Source organism: Nannospalax galili, unplaced genomic scaffold, assembly GCF_000622305.1.
Source record: "Nannospalax galili isolate Female #2095 unplaced genomic scaffold, S.galili_v1.0 scaffold252, whole genome shotgun sequence".
Taxonomy (NCBI): Eukaryota; Metazoa; Chordata; class Mammalia; order Rodentia; family Spalacidae; genus Nannospalax; species Nannospalax galili.
In genome coordinates, this window is record NW_008333886.1 from 5415456 (window position 1) to 5435246 (window position 19791).

At 40.8% G+C, this 19791-nt stretch overlaps 1 protein-coding gene across 1 annotated transcript in view; it reads right to left on the bottom strand.

The window, feature by feature from the left end:
* Ccdc178 (coiled-coil domain containing 178) overlaps positions 1-19791 on the bottom strand; it is a 383133-nt gene that overhangs the window by 223378 nt on the left and 139964 nt on the right. The gene's annotated exons all lie outside the window — the stretch shown is intronic.

Sequence of the window (19791 nt, forward strand, 5' to 3'; positions counted from 1 at the left end):
CCATGACCTGTTTTTCCCTGGAAGCATCACACCAGAGTAACTGGAAAGGTACTGCTAAATCTCCTGGGGGAGCTTGAAAGGCACAGGACTTTAGATCCTTCCTTGTCAGAGGGAGGCTGGGAAAGAGGCCTGGGTTCACCCTCCACCACAATCACTGCGGGGGGTGGGGGGAGCAGGCACACGGGACTGGGAAATATAGAGGGAAACTTGCAAAGATGAACAGGCAGAGAAAAAACCCCAATCTCCTCAGAGTAAGCAGTGTGACAGGACAAGTCTTGCTTTAAAGAACAAATCAGTTGGGAAGCTTCCAGGACAAATGAGGAATGCAGAAAAGAGAGATGGGTGAAATTGGATAGGATGCCTTGTGACTATTCCTGTAAACCTTTGCAAACATGGAAAAAAGAGCTTCCCAGGATATTAGTCTCTAGTATATATTATCGTTCTAGATCTCATTTATATTAGCTATAGTATTAAACCACTGTTTGTGGAAAAACAATGATCTGTTTTAGAAATTGGAAAAACAACTTTAAACAAATAATACTAAAACTGCCGGGCATGGTGGCATACACCTTTAATCCCAGCACTCGGGAGGCAGAGGCATGTGGATCTTTGTCAGTTCAAGTGCAGCCTGATCTACATAGTGATTTCTAGGCCAGCTGGGGCTACAGGGAGACCCTGTCTCAAAAAGACCAACAACAGCAGCAACAACAACAATAATAATAATGTAAAAGGCTATTACAATAGATCAGAGAAGGCAATTATAAAGAGGTATAACATTTATGACAAAGAAATTTAAATATATTTAGCAAGAAGAAATGTTCTGACTTGGTAACTACCTACGGAAAACTTCAGCATGCTTAAGGAGAGAGAAGTCTTTATGTGTGACTGGATAGATCTTACATGGAAATTAGTATCTTAAAATACCTAGGGATCATTAGTTCTCAACTTTATTTTCCTGCCCTGGTAGTATACCAGAATGATATACCTGGTGGGGGGTGTAGTTAGAAAAAAAGAAAAACACCCCATTGTCATTACCACTATAACCACCGTTCAATACAACAGATTTCACTTGGTTTAAAGAATTCACCCTTGGACTTCTAGCATGATTCTATACAACATCTATTCAACCATGCTCCTGACAAGAATTTATTCATCAGCTAATAAGTGCCAAATGCTATACAATGTTTAGGCTCAACCCTCCCTATTGCAAGCAGTGAGGCCTGTTGCAAGATCTTGGTGCTCACTGTCACGTGGAAAGAATGAGACTTGGCAGTTGCCATTCAGAGTGCTTAGAATTTCATATCGCCCTGTCTTTTCACTCGGGATTTAACCTAATTTTCAATTCCAATGAGTTTCCTGAGACAAAGTGAAAGGATGGATATATGTCTTTGCACTGTGTATTTTAATCTTAAATAGTATCTTATTATTCTAACAGCTGTTGTATACAGTGACAACCAGTCCCAGACCACTTCTTCTGTCTGCAATACAGATGTATCAAACAGAATATGCATGCTAGCAATCTGAGAAAGCATTTCCTCATATTTACAGACAGGAATACAGCCAGTGGTGTTTTTTAAGCAGTGGTGCTCTAATTCTGCAAGAACACAAGAACAGAAACATGGACACAAAGGAGGTTAAAGTTTGTAGAGCTGCCTGTCACTTCATCAGCAGAAACCCCTGCCTTCCTGACTCTCCTTAATTTTACCTTGGAGTGTTGAGATTGTCACTTCTCCTTTCAGCAGGTCCCTCAGGAGGGAAAGTGAATCTAAGAAGTCTCTAGGGGAAGAAGATGGCTCAGAGACTAAGATCTGAACCTGCTACAGCATTGTGCTGTTTTCATTTGTGTTCAGTTGGAAAACTGATTTCAAGAACCCACCTCCCTGCATAATTTCAGGTGAGAAGGGATAGGACCAGACTGGGAAGGGAGGAGTGACCGCAGACAGAGTGTGGCCTGGAACAACACAGGCTTGTCTTCCCTCCCCTCTGCTCCTCAGCTCACCTGCTGCTGGCTTCCTTTGTCCAAGGAGACTGTCCTTTTACTCCTGTTCAAAGCAGAAGACCTAGAATGGCTTCTTCCTGTTGTGAGTCTCCTTCAAAGGATATTGATCTCTTTAAAACCTGCCCTCAGCACATTGTGTTTGTTACTCCTAGACTTATGAGATTCAAGCTACAGAGGGACTAAGAGCATACAGGATGGCCTGTTATGATGTACAACTTTATGTATGATATTTCTGTCAATTTATAGATGTAAAACCTTGTGGAATATGTATGGCAATGTACCCTAGAGATCTTGGTTTAGGGCAGAATTAAGTAAGGCTGTATCAGGTCAAGATTATTGACGTAGTCGTGTTACCAGGAAGCTGGTTGGGCTCCATTTGCTCTACTCAGATTAAAAACCAACAACATGAATAGGCAAGGTATAGTCCTTCTGCTGTCCATATCTGAGCCTTTGAGTGCCAAAGGCTTGTGGTTTGGCTGACAGACTCAGCAGCTTGGAGGTTTGAACCGTGAGAGCTAGAGACTTCCAGCCCCCAATGTCAGAAGTCATTCTTTTTAAAAATATTTTATTACTTTTTATACATGTATGTGTGTATTGCCTGCATGTATGTAGGTACATCTGTGCTGTACAATGCCCATGGAGGTCAGAAGGAGTGTTGGGTCCCCTGGAACTGGAGTTATGGACAGTTGTTAGCCACCATGTGGGTGCTTGGAGTTGAACCCATGATCTTCTGCAAGAACAGCCAGTGCTCTTAACTGCTGAGCCATCTCTCCAGCCCAGGAGCCATTCTTATAGCCCCAGATGCTCAGGCCGGACACTATGGCTCTGGAATTTAAATAATTGTGAGTGGCCTGGTACTTGGAGCCTATGGAAATCCTTAGCTTTTGGTAGCAGCAGTGGTCAGCAGCAACCAGCGTCATCTGGTTTTACAGCACTTAAGCTTTGGAAGTCAAGAGCCTTGGACATTAAGTCTTGATAGGTCTTTGGCATTCTTTTGGTGACCAGAGGCTATAGGACTTCACCGTTGGTTTTATTATCTTCTGCTGTCTCTGCTGCCTCTGGCCCTGACTGCTCTCTGGAATTTCTCAGCTAGCCTAGCTGCTCTTACGACAACTGCCACCCCTGTTACTGCCCCTGCTTCTCCACTGTCTCAGTTCCATGTTACTGGCTCAGCCAACTCTAATTGTACCGAAAATCAAAAAATAGTGTCCAGACCCCACACAACAAACAACAACATTTCAGGAGAGTCCTTTATGGGCTTAGCGTGGCAATGCCAAGGGGCGGCCCAAGAACATCTCTCCTTGTATCTGCCTTAATCACAGCACAAGCTTTCCGTCCCCCAATCACAGGCCTTGCACAAGGACTTGAACCAATCACAAGCTTTCTGCTGAGTCACGCAAGTACTTGCTCTCCTTGGCCTGAGAAAAAATTAGCTGAAAGGTGAGCAGAGACCTCATAAAGTTCTCTTGGATGCCTGGAGGGAAGGTCTGTGAGAGAGAAGTCCTGGCTCCAGGGGGACCAGGTTTCTACTAGAATGTTCTCAGAGTGATATGGAAGCAGCCAAAACAGCAAGGCTGCCATGTAGGCAGCTTGGCCAGGCTGCTGGGCATCAGGGAAGGATTTATCCATTGCCACTGAAAGACCTTCACAGCCTGTTCCCAGGGATTACTGGTCATCCTCATTCTCAGGGAAAACAGCAGGGTGCTTACCATAAAGGATTAAAGAAAATTCCTTGAAGACTAGCTTTCACAGAATCTGATGATATTATTCAAGCTACCAAGGAGAAAATGAACCAGTGATCTCACCCAGCTCTAAGTCTATGAACCACACAATCAGTGGCCCAGCACACTATCTCTATTGGTGCTGTAGTGGCACTTTTATCCTGAAGGTAATAAACAGCTGTCTAATTGGACTTACGACCTGCTCAGTGGGAGGGAACTCATGTGTGATACAGTAAACAGAGCCAAATAAACATGGCTGGAGAGGTCACAGATCCTAGAGAAAGTGCTACTTTTGTCACATCCTTAGACCAATGTAATTTCTTACTGTGTTCTAAATATTATCCTTTGTGTACAGATAAGTGTACTGCTCTCCACTCATCAAAGAACCTTCTTTTTGCAACAGATGGAGTCTATGAGAATCCCATAGCTGGTCAATTACAGAGAATAAGTGTCTGTGAGATGCCCAGCCCTAAGTGACATATCTACAACACAACCTTTGCACCTACAGCTCAGGTAACCTAGTGGAACAGGGGCCGGAAAGAACATTAATGCAGCTCTCAACTCTCACCAGTGAAGCTTCCTCATGCAACAGATGGTGATTAACTCAGAAAGCCACTACTGGCCAAAGTGCAGAGAATAAGAGACTGCAAAGTGCCCCTCCATCGGTAGGACTCCTCTGTCAAACCTCTGCCACCCAGGGCTCAGGGATCATAGTGGAAGAGATTGTTGGAAAGACTGGAAGAGTCAGGATTGGTGGAAGACCACAAGGAAAGTTTTCCAGACAACTAGGAAGTTACTCATGTGAACTTGCAGCAATGGTGACAGCATGCACGAAACCTACGCAAGCTCAAACCAGACAAAAAACCAGCAGAGAAGTGGGAAAGTGGGCGAGAAGCCCCAACCTTAGATGAGAAACTATTGGCAGCTGATGACTCTTGGGAGAGGGAGAGTTGGTTTTCTTTAAGGGCGTGGCACTACATAGGTTGACCAGGTTCTAGTGGATAGACTCACACTGAAGCACATTCAGAGACAAAAACTTGGCTAAATAGGCCTTAACATATATGACAGAATGCATGAAATCCAGGGGGGCACAATGGAGGTGTGCAGATAGGGGAGTGGGTCTAATATTTTCAGGATCTAGTATATGAAGTTGACAAAATTTCAATAAGAATAAAAATTTTAAATGCTATCTCTCTCTCAAAAAATGGGGTAATTAAATGGATACTATCTTAAACATCTCAATTTGTGAAAGTTTGTCAGGGCTGCAATAGAAAAAGAGTATAATGGTTCGGGTATTAAGGGGGAGAAATGCAAGCTAAGTGTTTTCCTGGAAGAGAAAGGAACGGTTCTGTTGATCCTAAAGTTGAATCTTCCACCAGTCATTCTGGGATCTGCATGCCGCTGAATCACCGGGGAAAGAATTCTGCGGGCCAAGGTGACTGACTATTAACTTTGAAGGGAAAATAAGTAGCTTAGCCATGTAAATGAGGAGCACTACACCAGGAGCACAGGAGGTTCTCTGGGGCATCACTTGATATTCTTATGACCGGAAATAAAAGCAGGCAGGAAACTGTCGGAAGCAGTCAGGACACTGATGACACAAGCTCCACAGAAATGATGTTCTGGGTCATCCCAATGGCTATGTGGCTGTAAGATGATGCACTTCCTGGGAGCAGAGCTGAGGATGCACTAGGAAATAAACAGCTCTAGATACTAGCTCAGCCTTGCAAGTGGCTCTAGGAGCAAAGGACCACAGTAACCAAGGTTTTATGTCAGTTTTTATATAATGAATCTGTTATATATGTATTTATTTTCAGGTATGTATGTACGCATATATAAATTCTTTTTGTTTCCCATAGATTTCCACTAACATCCCACACAAGATATATTATTAGTCATTTGCCCCATACCTGGAGATTTACATTACAGGGCAACATATAAATAACATCACATCAATGCACATACAAAACAATGTGGATTATGTATCTTCTTCAGGCTAAATGATTATCATGATTTTATTCTGTAAAGGGTAGTTTTGCCATGAAAATCAACAGAATAACTTAAAATTGACTTTATTTAGAAGTTAAATATTCTTTTAAAAGATATGGATATAACTTTAAAGGGTTACATTATACTGAATTAACTTGGTTATGTTAGGAACTATATTTCCCAAAACCACTCTATTCAATATAGCTCTATGCTAGAATAGACCAAAGAGAAATATATAAGAGATGCATGTGAGATTTGGAAACAGTGAACAGTGGCTGGAGCTCTGGATCATTATAATTGTCATGTATATAAATTAGATAGATGACAGATAGATAGATAGCAGATAGATAGATGATAGATGATAGATAGATGGATAGATAGGTAGGTAGATAAATAGATAGATGATAGATAGATAGATAGATAGATAGATAGATAGATAGATGATAGATATCCAGTGGATTATGTTTCCTCTCTTCTCTACCATGTACCGAGATCATATTCATGACTATCGGTAACTAATGGTAGCCTTAGCCTAGCCCCCAAACTACTTGACTGGCTGTGGACCTACAGTGGTGTTAGCTCTGTAGAAACAGAGTCACTGACTCCTCCTGTTCTGTACCTCAGTGCCTGTGCCTACTTGGCTTCCTAGAATTCCATGGAAGCTTAGGTTTTCACCTTTTACCTTTTCCATTGCTTTGGAAGATGGGCCGGTTATATGGCTAATTCAGTTGGAATTATTACAGTGTGTCCATTGATGCCCTAGTGCTCTAGGAGTTCCGAGTCTCTCACTGCATCTTGACCGGTACAGGCTAACTTCATTGCAGGGGGACAAAATATGAGGAATGAGGTCTGTGCATTGAGATTCCTCTCAGACCACAAATACACAAAATTTCAAAGTTTTCATAAGTTGGGTCTTTTGCTACATTTTTTAGTAGGTGTATATTTGTATATTTTTTATAAATGCATGCATTTAACACTCTCTAGTCAAAGAAATAAGTTTAGATAGTCTAAATGTGGAATTACACATGGACCTTGCCCATATAAGGACTTATTTTGCATTAAAAATGTACTATACCTTGAGAAAGGGTTCAAAGGACTTACAGACAGCTTGCAACTTGTGATTGCTTGTATCTAAAGTAGAAAACTGATGTAATGCTAAGAAGAGGTGGCTGTCCACTGAGTAATTACAGAATTTGGAGAATAGATGGCAAACCACTAAATGCAGTTAGAGGGATTTCAGCACATCTGCAGTGGGACCTCTTGTGTCTGCTGTGAAACGTCCGCTAGAATCCTGAGTGACTCTGTCTTTTAATGTTTCAGTCTTTGTATTTATTGCTGCTCCTTTCTACCTAATGATCTTTAGCAAACATCCCACAAGTTCATCAATAAACTCAGTCCTTCCACTCAAATGCGTTTTGCATCCTACTGAGCATTTGTTTCTCAAATCCCCCACGTTATTTCAGCTTTTAGTGGCAGGACTTTCAAACAGCTCAGAAAAGGCTGTTTCAGGTATCATATCAGCCACCCCAACTTACCTGCAATGCTTTTCTTTATGTTCTACCACACATGGCTACGTCATACATCTACAGGAGAACAAGCCGAACCACACTGCTCCTTTTCCTGACCCCTGGCTGCAGTTGGGTGTGTCAGTATTAGCGTCCTGTCCACGTGTCTCTTACAAGATTTACCATGTCTTATTATTGAATACTTTGCTTCAGCCGTGCCCTTTGCAGATGATGAGTACATTAGAGGGAGGATCGCTATCTAGGTCATATAATCTCTAATTGCAGGGACTCAGTTTGATCTTACCACACTCATCTTGATCGTAATATGTCACTGAATAACACTGGTCTGTTTTCACCCACATCTTCCTAGCAAGCCCTTACACAGACAGAGCCATCCAGTGGCATAGAGAGCTTCACAGTAAGATCTGAGTGGCATCAGCAGCCAAGCATGTGCCTGACAACTTTGACATTAATGTAAATGAGTTTATTCCTCCTTTATAAGAATTTTCCTTCTGAACCAAATCGTAAGGATCCATTGGCCTTTCTGCCACCCAGGATCGTGCTTCTGTTAACTTCACCAACCATAGTCTGTGAAGGCTGGTGTCTGTCAGTCTCTGTCTTCAGTCTCATATGCCTTAAAATCACTTCTAACACTAGAACTGAGATATTTGAAAACACTACATCGTGGTACAGGCTCAACATACGTTAAAAAGTAAATAATGCTTAGCTAGGATATTTTCTTCTATCCATCTTTCCCACATATTTTATGAGAAAGCATGGATATGATTGTTTTAAGTTTGAATTCATCTTTAACAGCTGGAACAGTAAGCTGTGGGTTTTCTAAGAGGTTTATGGACACAGAGATGGCAAGAGTCATTTCTCAGGATTAGAACAAGGTAGCACATAAAACGGAAAACTAAGAAGCAATGATCAGCCCGTGTTAAGTTTTATAATGCTCTTTGTGCTGAATTAAAAACTTATTATGGACTAATCCTTGTTTCTTAAACTTATTGTTTTTTCTCATTAAAAACTACCTGCATATGTTACTACATTTTAAAGTTATTACCAGTTTTCAGTCTCTTCCAAATATTAGCATACCTTTTCATCACTGAAGCTGAAGAAACCAATGTGCCATGTTACCTGCAATAGTTTTAACTTATTTCTATTTATTTTACTACAACTGTTACCCTGACTGTGAAATTTTAATTTTCCTGTAATCTTCTTTATTTTCTTCCATCTCATTATATTCTTGGAAACACTGAATTTGGTTACTGTTTATAAACATAGGTAGTGGGGTGCATACATACAATGAGGAACTAAAGACTAAAAATTAAAGTTGTCTATACACATAGAAACTGAAAATTCGTATCTGTGAAAAATTCAAATACTAAGTGAGGTTTCCAAGTAAAATTAACAAGCAAAATAAAGCAGTAGTTATATAATTTTATAGGAAGCAGAAGAGCAAAGAGGTAAATTCACTTATTTATAATCTCACCTGTGAGGGAAGAAACTTCATGTCCTAACACTGCCTTTCTACTACTATTGTTTCAGAACAATTGAGTTTGTCACGTGTGGTGGGACACACCTTTAATCTCAGCACTCAGGAGGCAGAGGCAGGTGGATCTTTGTGAGACTGAGGCCATCCTTGTCTACATCGAGAGTTTCAGGGTGTCTGGGATTACAAGGGAGACCCTGTCTCAAAAAAAAAAAAAAAAAGATCAAAACAACTGAATTCCAACCTGAGTTTTGATGGAGACATAATTGCAAACTGTAGCAGTAAGTTAGTAAGTATTAACCTCTATGAAAAGGAGTCAAGAACTCTGAGCATTTGCTCTCATCCAATTAGTGCAACAATGGACTTTATGTAATAAAATTCAATGAGAAATTTCCACTTAAAAGTAATAATGCTATTTTCTCAAAATAATAAAATATGTAAGTGGTAGAGTCAGGGCTGCAGCCAGGAGGCATCTAACACTAGAGGCTGAGCTGGTAATTACTGAGGTGTGATGTAGAATCACCAGAAATAGCTTATTTTTAAAAGATTTTGGTATCATCCTTAATTATGTGTGTATGTGTGTGTCTGTGTGTGGGCGTGTGCAAGTGAGTGTAGGTGCGCACAGTGACAAGGAGAGGCTGTCACATCTTGTGAAGCTAGAATTACTGGTGGTGTGAACCAAAAACAATGTGAGCACTGGGAACCAAACTCAGGTCCCCGGCAACGGCAGTGCACATTCTCAAACACCGAGCTGTCCGCCTCTTCAGCCCAACAGCTTATCTTTTAATCCTGTTACACACTCTTCTGGGAGAGTCAGTACTTCTAATTTCCCCTAATTTCTGATTATTAACGACTTTGCACGAACCAACATTAACTTCTGAATCCTGTACGCACACCACTCGCTGCTGTCGTATGTATACATCTGAGCTGCTGAGCCTTCCTTTCTCTTTATAACTTATGTTCTTGCTGTCTCCAATGAAATATTTATATATTTTCTAATCAAATTCACTTAAAATATATCAGTTTATATGATGATGATCCTCGTGCTTTATTTTCTTATTTAATTTTATTCAATATTCAATTATGTGCAAATGAAAATTCAATCACAACCATTTGAACAAGGGTTAGTAAAGTATATAATACTAAATATACATAAATTCACACATGCATGAACATGATCTTTAAGCTTCTCTTCTCCAACTTATCTTTCACAAAAAAAGCTTTTTTTTTGTTTGTTTGTTTTTTCCATTTCTGAAGCCCGACTCCATTAGTTTAAAGGATTTTTCCTTGAGTTAAAATGTGGCCAGGAAGGTAACTTGGTTGGTAAAATATGTGCCACAGAAGAATGAGGACCTGAGTTTGGGTCTGCAGAACCCATACAAAAGCCAGGTGGGGTGACACATCTGTAATCATCACAGTGGGATGGGTAGGAGGAATACAGGCAGATCCTTGGAGCTAGCTGGTCAGCCAGTCCTGCCAGTTGGTGAGCTTTGGTAAGAGACCCTGTCTCAAAGAGCTAAGACCAAGAGTGACAGTGAAAGCTAGCATCAGCTTCAGGCTTCCTCACGCACACATTCCCACGCTCACCCACAAGCATGCACACTCACATACACACATGATACATATACAGTTCTCAGAACATTTCAGACAAGATCGGACTTATGCCCAGACAGAGCTTTTGGTCAAGAAGCTACCATTAAGTTACTCCAAGGTCAACTTCGGACAGCAACCTCAACATAAGTTCATTTGCATCTCTGCTCCGAGTCCCCCTCCACTTCACCACGTATGCAAAAACACCACATGTCTTTTAGCACCCACATGCACAGGCAGCTTTGTTCTGAGTCTTTCTCACTTGCTCTACCATAGACACTGGAGCAGTGTTAACAGTGGTTAACATTTAAAGTCAGATGTCAGGCTGTGGAGATGGCTCAGTTGGTAAAATGCTTGCCTTTCAAACACAAGGTCCTGAGTATAATCCCCAGAATCCATGTGAAAATGCCAGGCATTGTGGAACATGCTTGTAATTCCAGCATGGAGTAGGTGTATACAGTGGTCTCCTGGGGCTCATTAACCAGTCAGTTTAACCTACTTAGAAAGCTCTAGGCCAGTGAGAAACCATTTCTCAAAAACAAAAGGTGGTTGGCACCCAAGGAACAACACTAGATGCTACCCTCTGGCCTCCACGTGCAAGCACACACACATGCATGCATACTTGCAAATACATGTGCCTGCAAATACACAATCATGCACACACATGTACATACACATACGAAATAGTCGGGGGTGTTGGATCACGCACGATCATCTATTAGGCAGCAATTCCTTACGGTAACACATTAGTCTATGTTGGTACGTTTCATTATTTCTCCTTCCTCCACAGGAAATGTAAGATGTTCATAATCCCACATGTTTCTCTGTGCACTGTCTAGAGGTTAGATGTGGGTGAGGACTCGTGTTCTAGAATGTCTGGACTAGTTTGGCTCCTTCAATAATTTGCTACATAGCATAGATAAACCTTATCTGAAGAGCAGACTGACCTCTGCCCTCATCTATTGGGAAGTGACACTTAGTCCCTGGAATAGCATTGTTATATGGGTTTTGGCCATCCGACAGTCTTATATTATGATGGGTGATGGAGACTTTGGGCTACACGGAACTCCCCCACAACCTCTGAAGAAACCTTCACAAGGGACTAGAAACTAAAGAACAGCCCAGTGTTTAATATGTAACTGAGCCCCAGTAAAAATCAGGACACCAGAGCTTTCCCTAGTTGGTTCTCCTCTGTGTATATTATGCCCCCTCAGGGCAAAGAGGAGATACACTGTCCGTGGCTTCACAGGGAGAGGAAGAAGTAAAACTGTACATCCAGATCCCTCCTGACTCTGGACCATGTGTTCCCCCTTGGCTAATTTTAATTCTATCTTTTGTATATGATGAGACCGTAACCACAAGTATAGTGCTTTCCTGCAGTCTATGAACTTTCTGGCAAATTATCAAGCTTTCAGGTGGTCATGGGCACCCCTGAACTTGGAGCCAGCTGGCATCTGCAGTGAGGGCAGTCTTGTCTTCTGGAGACTGTGCCCTCTGGCTGCATACTTTAACTTCTGCATATTGTAGGTACAGTAACACTACAGAGCGATGTGTCAAAAGCTCAGCGCACAAGTGTGCGTTATCAAGGGAGCAGATTATGGTCTTATTCTCTCTCACCTCATAATTCCTGATGATACTTTCCCCCTATCATGTATGTAGTGGCTGTGGTGTTGAGACAGGAACGAGCTGAAACTGAGAGGTATTACTGTTCTATATACCCGAGCAGAGTTCTCTGTGAACAGAACCCTGATTTACTAGTGAACATTTGGAGCAGGTCTAGATATGGTTGTTTTTCTTATCGTGTTTACCTTTGGACTTCAGAAGGGCCACTACTTGAGTGGGTTTAGTTCTATTGGGTTTTTAATTCCCCTCAGTGGAGTCTAGTTCATAAAAAGACAGTGGCCAGTAGAAGACCACCTGGGCATTCACGATCCATAGTAACGACATCCCGGTTCTTTGCTATTTACCAAAGGTTATCATGAGATTTACGTGGTGCAGGAGGAGAAAGGTGACCATTATTATCACATATCTGTGACTTAAAAGTTCAGTGGTTGTGAGAAAGTCTTGTTCAATATTACTCAGTTTAAGCTCTCCAAATCCAACCATAAAAGTAGAAAAATGAGGGGCTAGAGAGGTGGCTCAGCAGTTAAGAGCACTGGCTCTTCTTGAAGAGGACCGGGGTTTGATTCCCAGCACTCACATGGCAGTTAACAACCTTCCATAACTCCAGTTCCAGGGGATCTGATTCCCTCGTAGGAACTCCATGGGCATTGCACACAATGGGTGCGCTTACACACATGTAAGTACACATAAAAAATAATAAATAAATAAAATATTTTTTAAAAAATAGGAAAAAGAAATCCTTGCTGCCTACCACAGTGGCCTGGTTCAGCAAGGAGATAACTCTTATATTTGAACCCTACGAAAAGCTTCTGACATTTATCAATGGTAGGGGAAAAGATCCTTTGTCTCAAAGCTCTTCTATTTCAGAATTCAACTTTAATGTAAACTTAAGGGCAATAATGCAGACATTTGAGTCCAGAGCTAAAAATATTTTTCACTAATTTTTCCTTAGTACATTGTCTTTTTATCAAGTGTGTCTTACATTGTAAAAATCAACAAAGGTTATCAAAAAGCATTTTCATTATTTTATATAGTACTGAAAATGAACTTGACACTGTACAATAGTTTATATATTCCATTTCCTTCCTCTTTATAGCCTATTTCATTTTCTCTCAAACTGTTATTATTATCTTGGCACCCAAATTTGAGATATGCAGCTCCCTCAGGAGGCAGGTACACAAGTTCTCTACAGGCATATAAATCAGACAGTGGGGGAGCATTTGGGTAATGGTAACAATCCTCCCCACAGGACAGCGAGCTGTGATGTTTTGTCAGAGCGTCAGGGCCAGATTCAAAAATTCCAAGTCTAACAGGAAACACAGTGCTTTGACTTCAATGGGAAGCCAATAATACTGGCTAAAAACAAAACAAAACAAAGTGATATTCTCTCTCTCTCTCTCTCGCTCTCTCTCTCTCTTTCTCTCTCTCTCTCTCTCCTTCCCCCAGAGAAAAATGAAACAGAAACCTAAGATTTTAAGGAACTGACATTGAGTTCACGACTGACAGAGCACTTTAGGTACAGATCCATGCTTTTGATCATTACAACCCTGTAGACATCTCACTTCTGCAACATGAATTTTCCTGAAAGCAAGCTGAAGTGACCTTCCTGAACATAAGAATGCAAACCATTTAAAAGAGGTCCTCAGGGTGATAGGATGGTTCTTTTCAGGGTACAAGGAGGTCCTTTAGATTGTATGAATAATCAAAATAAGAAAAATATTGAAATACACAACTTGGTACTGCTTAGCCTGTTTCATGTGTTATTTTAAGTTCTTGATTATGGTAAGGTCACTACATATTTACAATAGCAAGGGATAATGTATTATTAATGGTAAAAGTGAGCCCCCCCATAGCAAATCTTGGTGGACCTGGGAATTTTATTTCTCTCTCAAAACGTTTGAGGTAAGAGAAGATGGCTGCCTTTTCATTTTAAAAGATCTGTGTGTGTGTGTGTGTGTGTACACACATGTGCACATGCACTGAAGACAGATACCATTGTCTTGCACATGCTAGGTGCTAGGGCAGTGCTTTACCACTTCAGGGCGTGAAGTCATGTGCCAAACCTTCCTTCTTTTGATTGCTTAGGGAAAGCATGTGAAAATGATGGCTTGCAGCCTCTCTGCAAGGTCAGGCTCCCTCTCAGGATGAAGGACCTGTGCTTTCTGCCAATAATCCTAAGTGGCAAGAATAGCATCTTCTATATCACAGGAACTTGACGCACACTAATTACTTAAACTGAACAATTTTCTTTCTAACCTGAAATCTCTACATGTCATTCTCCACAAACCAGTTGAAACATACATCCATGTGTAATCCTCGTTATGGAACACTGTTTGCAGTCACTAAATCTGGGATGGAACTAGGGGAAGTCAGCTTCTCACGGCCTCATAAGGTAGAATGTCTAGTTGCCACTTACTACAATCCTAGTTCTTCACTATTGCTTCTGAAACACAATTCCTTATATTTATGTGGAATTGTTCTTTGTTTTGAGTTTTAACGTGATAAGAGACTGCAATATGCCTTCAGTCACCCTAATAAGCTGTTATTTAATGGTCCCTGGTCATTTTCATGCACTAAGGAAATAGTGTGGTCAAAGAGCTGGGCCCTCTCTCTTTGCCTATGCCTCAGTCAACCATCATTCTGTTTTACTTCAATATTGATCTGGATGACCTATCCAACATTTTAATCTTGGAGTTTATGGACTTACTCAAATCAAGTTAACTTCAATTCCATGTGCCATTAGTCATTCATACCCACGATTACCTTCCAACTTCACTATTATCTGGACCGGCTCTACCTCAGAAGTGTTCTGCCCTACACCCTACTGACTGAGCATGTCACGTCCATTGGGGCTCCCTTTTCTATCTCATGCCTGTCCAGCTTGAGTTATGTCTTGATACTTCTTTTCAGTCTTTCCCGTGCTTTTAACTATCTCTTGAAGCTTCTGATGCAGTCCTGGTGTTTATGCTTCCTACCAGCGTCTCTCTCCAAGCTCTCGCACCCTGAGTTCTAGATTCAGAGCTTTGGTTAGCTGCCAAACTGCAAACAGATCCTCCAGAGGAATGGCAGGTTCAATTACGTCCAGCTTGAAATGTACTCTTGAATCCCTAGACTCTATTTTTAGATGACCATACCATTAATAACCGTGTTTCCTATGTCAGAAACTTTACATGCACATTTGAACAATACTTCTCACCACCAGCAGCCAAAGGCATCTATCTACTTTCTGTCTGTGTTAACAAAATAGCTGCAATTCTTTCATTTCATTAGAAACTCTTCATTTCACTACAAAATTCTTTACTGACATCACTTCGCCTAGTATCATGCACCCAAATTAATGCAATACACACAATCAATGAGAGTTGGTCTTTTTTCATGTCATGGAATACATAGAAATAGTCATCACGCTGAAGCAGAAAAGATCTTCATTCTCTCTCTCTCTCTCTCTCTCTCTCTCTCTCTCTCTGTGCATGTGTGCAGTGTACATAGGTGTTCCTGTCAGCTTGTGTATGCGTGCATGATAGTGCATGTGTGTCTGGTAGTCAGAGGTTGATACTGGGCACTGTCCTTAGTTGCTCTCCAACTTATTTTTTGAGACAGGATCTCTAATCGATCCTAGAACTCACTGATGAAGCAAGGCCACCAGCCAGTGACCTCTAAGGATCCTGTTGTCTCCACCCTCAGCTCTGGAATTACAGACATGCACCACTGCGTTTGGTTTTCACCGGTGGTACTGAAGTCCGTCATAATGCAGAGTTCATATGTGCTAATAAAAAGTCAAGAAATAATGTATTTGTATTGTTACTCTGCAGTGGGTAAGGCATAGCAAAAATGGTTAATAAATCATGTCTAAACCACATAGAAAAATACCAATGCAGAGAGAATCGAAACAGACTATAGCCATATTGCAGTAGAAGCCTCTGAATCATTGTGGAAAACAAAACAAAAAATGGTGGTCATTTTTCTGTGTCAATGAAAATCCTACTCAAATTTCAAGTCTGGAGTTTAGCATTCTCTCAGCAGCAATGTCAGGACAGAGCATCAAGGGTTGGTATCATACCAGAGAGGCAGCAAGGAGAAATGCCAGTTCTTTAATGGACCAAACATTCAGAGCACATGACATTTATCTTTGAGAATCACTCATTCCATGTGCTGTCCAATGTCTTCTGGGGTTCCTCTGCCCTGATTTCTGAGTATTTAGGATTACTGCACACACCGGGTCTGTGTAAAAACATGAAGTGTTCCATGATACAACAGTAAACCTCCTGCCACTTGTCCTCAAAATAAAATGTGTATTTCTCAAATAACTAAAGATTTTAAGAAGGTATTGTGCCATGGTAATGTGACATCACATTATTATATGTGATGAACTGATATGTAATCATACCAGAAGCACTTTTAAAGGAAACTAATTATGTGAACTATGTTCCCCATTCTTAAAACTTTTGTGTCACCTTAAAATGGCTGCTGCGCCAGGAATGCGATCATTAAGAAAATTTATTCTTGCCTGGGAAATTCACTGGTCAGTTCCTCTGTTTTGTGGGTTTATTATACATTTCTTTCCTCCTCCTATGGAATATGTGATGCTACTTTTTCCCTCATAATAGCTGTCAATATTTCAGGGCACTGGATGAGGGTCACCTTCATTCTTTGTGCATTATTGTCAGTCTACTGAAGTCTGTTTTCATGTATTCCATCTTTCTGCAGAAGCACTTAAAGAAAATCATAGGGTGTTCATCATCCAATGTTGAATGCCAGGACTACTTATAAAATCATTGTGGGAAAATAGAGAAATACTGAGTAGATAATAGAAGATTTAATTTGCACTTCATAATAAGCTTTAAAAAATTACATCAGAGATTAAATTTGTCTCTGATTTCAACTATTTGGGTATGTGGCTGTCAAATGAGGCAGGGAGTCAATGCCCCTGGTAGAAGCTAGGCATTTTCCACATGAAAAGGTCAAGAAATTATTTAATAGCCAAATTCGGAACCCCTCAAACCGGGTTGAGAGGTGTTGCTCAGAAAGGGAAGTAGGAAGCAAGATTAAGGGGGGGAACTCTAGAAGATACTGGAATCTAGCCTGTGCTTGAATGCGGTCTTGAAAGTGTGCTTCTGGGTAGTTCGCCACTGCTCCTCATAACTTAGTTTACAGAGAGCAAGAACACAGGGAGAAAACACACCTAGAGAGAAGCTCTGATATGAGAAAAGCTGGGGATGCCCAGACAACTCTGAGCAGATTAAATTCTGTACGCCACTGATGTGCACAGGCCTTTGCATAAGGAAAACATTAATAGTGAGAGTTACGCTAATAACCGTAGGTTCAGCCTGGCTATGAACTTGCCACCACCCTCCCTCAGCATCTTGAATTCTAGGAGTACAAATTTGTGTCACTGTGCCCAATTTTGAAATGTTCCTTTGGAGCATTTGCACTGACAAACTATAAAAACTTAGTAAAAAGACTGTGATGATGTCTTTAAAAAAAATCTACCTCAGAAAGGTGTATGATAGGGAATTTCTTGCTGAAGAGAGATTGAATTAACTCTAGAAATATATTGTATGTTACCTGAAGTTTGTGCATACTTTTTCTTAAACTGCTTTATTGGTTATTTCTATTTCTAATTCTGGAGTGCTTTCTTACAACCTTGATCAATTCTACTGTTGCTTTTTATAGTTTTTTATTAAAGAATCTCTACAGGTAAATCATAACTGTGATCAATTCTTTTGCCCAAAGGGAAACCTCAGATTAGCAATACCGATTTTATAATGAAGTTTTCATAGGATGTCTCATATTGCCCTCCCACACTGCTCATCATCCAAAACCTAATCTTAAGATGTAAAGAGCATCATTAATGGGGAGGCATGGTAATCACTAAACCTCAAATGTTCTGATCCTACAAGGTAAACTCTATGCTTTGGATCACATGTGAACAAATGGGAAACATACAGTCAAAAAGCAGGTAAGAGTCAACTGTCTTCACATCTATTCAAGGGTCTCGATAAGCATTATTTAAAGACTCTTTAAAGGTTAGAAAGTAATAGAGAATTTTTCCATTTCACTAGAGGGAGCAGATTGGGTGGCAAAGGTAACATAGATGCAAAGGACAAAATGAGAAGGAAGAAGAGGAAGGGGGTGAGAATGATGCCAGTCAACAGCATGAGTGCTCTTTCTCTAGGGTTTCTAGAGCTCCAGACTGGTGCAATGGAGACTGTCACCCAAACGGTCTTCTTCTAGCTACTTCATGCATATGGCCAGCAGAATGATCAGAGTGAGTGCCCACTTATTTGTTCACACATGCATGTTTCCACCACACCAGTTCACTCCCCAACTATTCACTGACTGCCTCCCCAGAGCAGCAAACACTTGCAAATACAGTTCTGAGCTTCCAGACAAGGAAAGACTATGATTGAAGAGTCCCTGTTCTTGTATAGAAGTCATTATTGCAGGAGGTTAGCCTACAAAAAACGAGCACCAATGAGCACATCAGACCAGTCAGATGGACCCCAGTGCTGGGCAAAATGACCTGAGGTTTACAGTGCTTCCAAGGGGCTGGGGTGTGGGGTACAAGTGGGAATCAGAAGGCACAGACTGACTTTTTAAAAATGTGTATGAGTGTTTTGCCTGCATGTATGGAAGTTCACAACACACGTGCAATGCTTGTGGAGGTCAGATGAGGGTGCTGGATCCCCTGATACTGGAATTACAGATGGTTGTTAGTCACCATGCTAGTGCTGGGCTCCAAACCCCAGTCATCAGCAAGAAGTCAGCGCTGCTCATGGCTAAGCCATCTCTCCAGCCCTGCGCGTGGGCTTTTTAGTGAAAAGAAACACAAAAGGCACTAACACAGGAGCTGGTTAGATCAGTGTTTTTCATTCCTTTTCTGCTGGCCTGACCGCATTTGGCGTTTCCCCAGCTGTTCCACTGCAGTGCTGAAGCCAAAGAGTGATTCCTGAGACCCCAGTGCGAGCTCAGCACCAGCAGGACAGGAGGTGGTTGGACTGAGGTGGGGAGGGATGCTTAAGTCAGTGAACAACCCGGATTTTCTTGCTGAAGGAGTAACTTTTTAGCCTAAGCTCCCTCATTCCACTCCTGGGTCACTTGCCTGAGACTCAGCAGTCTGAGTTTTCAGAATTCTTCTGCATTTACTGCCACTAGATGGCACCAATTATTTTCACTTTTTAAGAGGAAAGAAAACCCCACTTTTCTATGCAGTAGACACTAAACTTTATGAAATTATTATTTTTATCAATAATTTAATCATGGGATGGATTACAACAATACATTTATGCAAGGTACATTTGGGCTTGTTTTAAAACACAACTCTTGTGCTTTTTAAATGTAAGAAAAAAATTGAAATATGCATACATGTCATAATTGAATGTACAAGTACTAGTTGAGCATATAAACAGTAGGATCCAAACGAACTCATAAAAGTATATTATATTACCTACATTTTAAATATTTTGCAAAAAATAGTTTAATAAGTTAAGTATGCTTTTTTATTTTTAGGTGAATTCTCTCATTGTGTATCTCAAAAACTATATTTTTAAAATCTATTTTTTAAAATTGTTATTAACTCATTATAATTAAATATAACAAAATATAGTGTGAATTCTAAAATGGAGTAGTAATCACTGGGCCAAATGCATGTTAATTCTTTATAGTCTATATAAAATAATATGTATAGCTTTATAAAATGTGATTTATAAAAATTCAGAGGTAGCTGGGCATGGTGGCACACGCCTTTAATCCCATCACTCAGGAGGCAGAGGCAGGCAGATCTCTGTGAGTTCAAGGCCAACCTGGTCTACATAGTAAGTTCCAGGACAGCTGGGGCTACAGGGAGACCCTGTCTCAAAAAGCCAAAAA